The sequence below is a fragment of the Leopardus geoffroyi genome, chromosome A1 (genome assembly GCF_018350155.1).
Source record: "Leopardus geoffroyi isolate Oge1 chromosome A1, O.geoffroyi_Oge1_pat1.0, whole genome shotgun sequence".
Taxonomy (NCBI): Eukaryota; Metazoa; Chordata; class Mammalia; order Carnivora; family Felidae; genus Leopardus; species Leopardus geoffroyi.
This window is the reverse complement of record NC_059326.1, coordinates 92287332-92295283: the sequence shown is the minus strand read 5'-3', so window position 1 is coordinate 92295283 and position 7952 is coordinate 92287332. Positions and strand designations below refer to the sequence as shown.

Sequence of the window (7952 nt, the reverse complement as noted above, 5' to 3'; positions counted from 1 at the left end):
AATTGATACTATAAGCCATTCATATCTTTTATGTCTCATAGTAACCAAGGACAGACTGGAAGCACAATGGCAGTGGAAGTAGACTGGTAACAATTTTAAAAGCAGGTGGTAGTGAACATAAGGAAAAAGGGTAAGAATGGAATTGCTGGTTGGTCATACAGCAAGTTAATTAAAGACTCCACGAATCTATCATTTCAAAGATTTTAATGTAGGGCATGGATGGCTCAGTCAGTTGAGCTTCCAACTTCAGCTCAGGTCATGATCTCATGATTCAGGAGTTCAAGCCCAGCATCAGGCTCTGTGCTGTCAGCGAGGAGTCTGCTTTGGATCCTCTGTCTCCCTCTCTCCCTACCCCTCACCCTCTCATTCTCTCTCCCTCTCTCTCTCTCTCTCCCTCCCTCTCTCCCTCTCTCTCTCTCTCAATCTTACTCTCAAAAATGAATAAACATTTTTAAAAAAAGATTTTAATGTATTTTACTATTAGTCTGAGTTCACAAACATTATGTAAGTTTTCCAAATGTTTTATGTGCACTATCCAAAAAAGCAAAAATATTTAGGAGCTTAAGAACTATTTTGAAGCTCCAATCTATCTTCAATGTAGATTTCTTTTGAAAAACAATAAAGCTGACCCGTGCCATCAGGAATTCAATTAGACTATTTCACAGCTAATGGTTTCTGATTTAGTGGTGCAATCATCCATAAAATAGAGTCCTTTCAGAGTTTACTGAGCCATTTTTAATTGTTTTCCCTTAAAGTCAAACTGAAGACTGCTATAAGAAGTAATAATATATTTCCCTGGGTATGTCTCAGTGGTTTATAACCAAAATACAGCACCTTTAGCTGAAAGACTTGTTTTAGGTTTCCCATCCATTTAAAATTGGACTTACATTTCTAAATTAAATATACACACACACATATTACATATACATGTACATATATACACGTAAATATTCTGGTAGATATCCTGGTATTATGGTGACAATGATATTTCATATTTTAAAAATTTTTTTTTAGTTTATTTCTTTTGAGAAAGACAGAGTCAGCGCAAGTAGGGGAGGGGCAGAGAGAGGGAGAGAGAAAATCCCAAGCAGGCTCACGCTGCCAGTGCAGAGCCTGACTCAGGGCACAAACTCACCAAACCATGAGATCATGATCTGAGCCAAAACCAAGAGGTGGACACTTAACCAACTGAGCCACCCAGGTGCCCCGATATTTCATATTCTTATGAGCAATTTCTTTTACAAAGCTAAAACTGGTCCTTACTTGTAAGAACCATATACATTACGAGGTATCAACTCACACTTCATCATTGAGAATGCCAACCACATAGACTGCATCAATGCTTGGAAATATGTTTAGACAATTTGGTGAAAACTGGAAAACTCAATACATGACAGAGTACAGACATACTAACCCAAACTCAACCGCATAAAATTAAAATGGGAATCCAGCTGGGGTGTGATGAAAGGACCTCCGGTGCCTTTCCTAGCTTGGAAATCTAGAAACCAAGGTCTGAATTCCAACATCCGCAACTATGTGTAAAAGGCCTAATTCTCTTGAGCCTCTTTGGCAGAGCTGGTTTCCATCCATCAGGTGTCAGCTTCTACTAGTGACAGGTGACTGATTCATAGAAAAGGGCCCCCACGGACCAGCTCACCAAAGACCTGCACTGGGGGCCCGTTCATGGGCTGCTTCAGCACCCAAAGAATGACCTTCCTGAAGCCTACCATCACCTTCCTGCCCCTTCCAGAAGCTATCTTCATCCCTTAAAGTTTTCAAAATATACACACAACATGACACTTTATCATTCAAATCCCCTGCCTAGCATCCTATACCCTATCGTCTCCAGAATAAATATTCTGAATTCCTTCAAACATTTCTTTATATAGTCTGGTTTTCCCAGGATAGTCCAGGCTTAACTTCGTTTTTTTAGAACAATAACTATGCCTCTCAAAATACGAAGTTCACTAAGTTAAAATATGACATCAAACTAATACAGAATGGATGTGCATTAAATATCTTATTCAAATTATTCATTAAGGAGGGAACAAATAACATGATAGAGGAACTAGAAGAAAGGTGTTAGAATAAGTTTGCTAGTTGAGATCTAAAACTAGTTAATCCTACCTGGAACTGAATAATAAACTTTGGGGTTGTTTTTTTCTACAAGTATCCTTTGTAGACTTCACAGTGTCCAGGATCTAATCAAATAATAGAGAGCAGGGGTGCCTAGGTGGCTCAGTTGGATAAGTGTCCGATTTTGGCTCAGGTCATGATCTCATAGTTGGTGAGTTCAAGCCCCGCATTGGGATCTGTGCTGACAGCTCAGAGCCTGGAGCGTGCTTCAGATTCTGGGTCTCCCTCTCTTTCTCTGCCCTTTCCCCCATTCATGCTCTGTCTCTGTCTCAAAAATGAATAAACATTAAAAATAAATTAAATAAATTTAATGAATTCATTTTTAAAAAAATAATAGAGAGCAAAGTCAAAAGGTATACCCTTCTAGGGGTTCAAATAATCCCTGGGCAGGCCTGATAAATAATGCCCCAGGATGATGTGAAAAGAATATTAAATTATTCTCTTGCTTTGTTTCCAAGTGTTGGGTAATTTTTCTTAATAGACCTCTTTCGTTCTCCCAACGCATCCCAGTTTGTACAATAAATTATATGGCAGCAAAACTTACAGCACCTCATTGACATATTCCTCACCTTCCTGGCCAAGGTTTATCCTTTAGGATGTAGCACCCAGAACCAAAAAATAAAAAAACTCCACATGTGCCTTGAACCATGCGGGCTACAGAATAATTCGGACCTCCCATAATCTCAACACTATCTCAGCACTACACATGAAATGAACAAAGATCACGTTAATAGCCACATGGTATCACTGACTTATGTTAAGCAACGGAAACCCTCAAAGTCTTCTTTACCTAGAATGCTCCTTTGGTAAATATATCTTTCAAAATGCTGATTTTACTCCTCCTGACACATAAAAACTGTTCTTCTCTTGACTTCCGGTGTCGCCATGGCGGCTGATGGTACCACTAACCTGTCACAGCAGCCACCTCCAGAGCTTGTGGACAAATGTATAGGATCAAGAATTCACAGTGTGATGAAGAGTGATAAAGAAATTGTTTGCACACTTTTGAGATCTGATGAATTTGGAAATCACACCAGAAGGAAGAAGGATCACCAAATTAGATCAGATTTCACTATACAGAAATAATTTAACAATGCTGGTTCCTGGAGGAAAAGGACCTGAAATATAAATGGATTTCCTTGGCTTATCTCTTTTGTCTGATAATGACACAAAATAGAAATTTCTTTTTAACCTTATAATGTTTGGATTCTATAAAGTTAAGTTTCCCAGTAAAGGGAAATGTTTTGAAGATGCATTGTTGGGTTTTTTTTTTTAATTAATTTATTTATTTTGAAAGAAAGAGAGAGCACAAGCAAGGGAGGGGCAGAGAGAAAGAATCCCAAGCAGGCTCAGCACAGAGCCTGACAGAGGGCTCAAACTCACAAACCATGAGATCATGACGTGAGCCAAAACCAAGAATCAGATGCTTAACTGACTGAGCCACCCAGGCACCCCTGAAGATGTGTTGTAAATGTCCATTTTTGTATCTTGGGAAAAGGAGAAGAGTTTGTTCTTTGAAGGCTAAAATAAGAATGTTGGCTACAAAAATATTATTCCTCCCTTTTGTATTTTCTTCCAGCCATGCATTCCCTCCTATTATATTGGAACTCTGCAGCCTTCTATCATACATTACCCATGCTTAGCAAACATTGCTTATATGTTTTATAAAATCAAGTGATGATCCTGTCCCTCTGGAACACAAATTATGGATCTAAATTGGTAAACTCTTAGAACCATTGCAATTATCACATCCTTCTAACCCTTAACCCAGGCAAACAGCACCACAGACACCTAAAGAGTAGGCTCATGCTGAGCAGATGCTCAGCATCTGGACCACGCCTCCAGCTGCCCCACAGCCCTCTGGCTGCTGCTTCCAGCACACTCTTGTCGCCTCCTAAGAGCCACCCTAGCTCCGGTGGTCAATTATTTCTTCCTCATTCCTGGCCTCTGATCCATTTCCCCTCTCTTGAATAATAGCCAGCCCCTCCAGCAGATCCATGGATAACAAGACCTTCTTCCATCAGCCCCCGGATATTTCTTCCTGAGTCCCGCCCTTCCATGCCTGTGGACAGCTCAGTGTGTCCCTAGCTGTGCTCTACAATGGACAATCCAAGAATATGTGAGGCAGGAAGAGGATTGCCAGGACCTGCTTCAGCTGAAATTCAAGGAAACTCATGAAAACCAGCTCATGAGAACCACCTTCGGTCAATCTCCTTTACGAGAACTTCACCATCACATCCGGAAACAACTTCATCCCAAGTTCATCCTCTGTATTGTTTAGTTCATCCTCTAGGCCAGGAATTGGCAAACAAAAGCCCACAGGTCACATCCAGCCACTGATTTTGTAAATAAAGTTTAGGTGGAACACAGCAACACCCATTTGTTTACATATCATCTATAGCTGTTTTTGCACTTCAATGGCAGAGGTAAGTAGTTGTGATGGACCCATGTATGGCTCACAAAGTCTAAAATATGCACACTTTACAGAAAAAGTTTGCTGACCCCTGATGAGGCCCCTGTTCCCACTCCTTCAAAGGCCAACTTGAAGGTCATCTGGAACATTCTTCAATATACCACCTCACACTAGGTGGAGCTAATGGTTTTGTCACCATTCTGTCCAGAGCCATTTATGGATGAGTCTATAACAGCAATATTTTCCATCAGAAATGCTCAAGACTCACCTAGTATAGCATCTGACCTACAATCAGTAATATAATTTATTACTTTTTTTTATTGCTGAACAATTAACTGTGTCCAAGGCATCATAGTGAGCACTTACCTTCACTTTCTGATATCACCTTCACAATAAGCCACATAAGACTGAGGCTCTGAGAGGTTCGATAGATGACCAAGATGACAGAGTTAACAAGGCATAGGCCAATGCTGGAATCCTGACCTCTCTAAATCTAGTGCCTAGGTTCCTGACTCCTAAGCTATATGATCAATGTTTATTTCATAAGCCTTCTGGTAAAGACCCCATTAGCTCCTTACTCTGAAATGAGTGGAAACTCACTCAAAAGTAAGAGCTAGAGGCTTTGTGCTTCTGTTATCCATCTAGTCACTAAAACGAGATTCTAGAATTCCTTGGGAAGCTGCAACAAGGTGTCCTGTTAATGAGGCTGTCTGCCATCAGATTTGCCCTGTTTTGTAGTTAGGAAAGCACCCTTATCCTGTGCAGCTAAATAGACAATAAACTAAGCTGGGGAGACCAGGAAAGTGTACAAGGATGGACCACCTTGTCAGGTCACAGAAAGGCTCTGTAGTCACAGAAATGAACTGGGCCAACAGTCCTTTCAAAACAACACATCAGGAAATTTGTTCGAAAGTTGGAAAAAAGGCAAAAAGTGTGCGTGGCACATACTTTCAGAATCAGATGGGGCATTGGACACCGAAGAACTGTATACAGGAATATACTGTTTACCACTGATAAAAAGGTGCAAGAATTCTTGAACTTGTTAACTGTTCAACAGAATAGCTCCCCAAGATTAATGGCAGCTATACATTAAGCAGTCTTATAACTAACTCAGCAATCTTACCCTAATATTTCTTTATTAAGTTGCCTATAAATGTCCTAGCATCTTAAATGTTCTTTCAACCAGTATTAACATCTAACGGGTTCCCTGATTAATTAATAAACTAAGTAAAATCAATAACACATGTTATTTTTGCCTGAGGAATCATGATTTTACCTCTTTAAAAATCACACTTTGGTGGGGCTCCTAGGTGGGTCAATCAGCTAAGCATCCAACTCTTGATTTCAGCTCAGGTCATCATCTCATGGTTCATGAGTTCGAGCCCCACATCAGGCTCTGCACCAACAGTGTGGAGCCTGCTTGGGATTCTCTCTCTCTCCATCTCTCTCTGCCGCTCACCCCTGCTCTCTCTCTCTCTCAAAATAAATAAAAATTAAACGCTTAAAAAAAATAAAAATAATACTTTGTAAATATGTTAAAGATTTCATGTCTCTAGGAAGAGTTTCAACTGATAAAACACAAAGACCTCAAGTAATCTTTCAAAAATCCATCTATTATTTAATCTTGCCTTGTGAAAAAAAAAGATGTCTTTTTTTTTTTTATCTGTGCTAAACTGAAGAATGTTTGACTGTCCTCTAGCTATCTTTTAAAAGGTACGGTTATCACTGATCTAAGATAATTCAACACCAGGAAATTACAATGGAAGTATTCTTAGTCTGACGGAAATGACATGCGGGCCAGATAAAGCTACACAAGAATACAAAGATCTCACAGTTGTTCGTATCACATTCTGTTGTGTTACAGGTGAATTCAAAGGTTGTATTTTCCCACTTTATGTAGAACTGACAAGAAATGTTTTGAACTAAATTTAGTAACTACTGCCTCTGGAAGAAAATAGTGTTACCTTCAGCAATAACTCCAGAGTCTAGACATATAACTGCCATCCCAAAAGTCTCATGCTTCAGAGAATGCTTTCCCAGAATGATTTTACAAGACCTGCTTCTCTCATTATATAAGATTATTCAGCAATTGCCAGCCAGCCATGTTCTCTATCAAAGCTGAGGTTTTTTTCATCCGGGCTAAGCTACAGGACAGGGAGTCACCAAAGTCTACGGCAACAAGGCTAAACTACCCCTGGGCACTTGAGATGCAAATAATATCCCATTTCTTTACTCTAAACGTGTAGATACAACTAAATTGTATCATCCTCCAGGTCTAACCCACCATGATGGGCTGGAAGACGAATATATCAGTTCATTTTCAGGTCTCCCTCCACACACCTTGTATCATTCAACCACCCAGGTTATGTGGGATGTTGAGTCACAGTGAAGGGCACATTCTGAGCCTAGGTAGTGACCTACCCACGCCAGGATCCATGACAAAGGTGGGGAGAGGGGGGGCTCTTCCAGCAGCTCCACTTCCTCCAGGCCAAGTTGGACCTTGGGGACCTTTGCCTCCACTCTTGGTGGTGCCATCATTCCTCTCATCTTGGTGGTAGTGAGCACTCCAAGCCCCTCCCCCAACCCCAGACCTCTCTCCATTCCACTTGGGAGAACCTCACAGCCCCAGGATAGATGTTTCTTCTTTCAACCCTCAGGCACTAAACTTCCAACCCCCCACCCCCTCCTCCCCCCAGTGAAGCCCTGTTCATCTTCGAAATGGGATAAAACAAACCCATGCTCAGCCCACCTGTACTGCCTTGGGGCCAGAGCGTCAACTTTCACCCTGGGGCACAACGCACCGGTTGTGAACTGCAGGACGTGGGGTGTTGAGGAGCTCAGAGTGCAAGAAATAGAGAGCTGAGCCAGGGGTGGCATGAGAAAAAGAGCATGATAGATCTTCTCATTGCTCTCTAGCGCAAGCCTGCTCTCAGGAAAGTAAGTTATTCTCAAATCTTTCAAATCCAGGCTCCTCTACATAACAGCCATATGTCTGTGGGCAAATTAACCTCAATTTCCTCACCCAAAAATGGGATTAATCATGGTCTGTATTTTATATAGTTGGAAGAGAATTGCAGGAATTAGGAAGTGTAAAGCGATTAGGGGGCACATGGGTGGCTTAGTTGGTTGAGAGTCCAACTCTTGATTTCGGCTCAGGTCATGATCTCATGGTTGTGGAATCGAACCCCATGTCAGGCTCTGTGCTGACAGCTTGGAGCCCGCTTGGGATTCTCTCTCTCCCTCTCTGCCCTCTTTCCCTCCCTCTCTCTCTCAAAATAGACATTAAAAAAATAAGTGTAAAGTGATTAGAACAGTTCCTGGAACATAGTAGTCATCCAATAAATCTTAGATGTTACTAACACCTAGGATTATTAATATTGACTGCCACAGTATATTCTCAGTA

At 41.0% G+C, this 7952-nt stretch overlaps 1 pseudogene; it reads left to right on the top strand.

Moving 5' to 3' along the window:
* The first annotated feature begins 3021 nt into the window (after nt 1–3021).
* On the top strand, nt 3022–3389 carry LOC123599587 (annotated as a pseudogene).
* Nucleotides 3390–7952: the final 4563 nt, after the last annotated feature.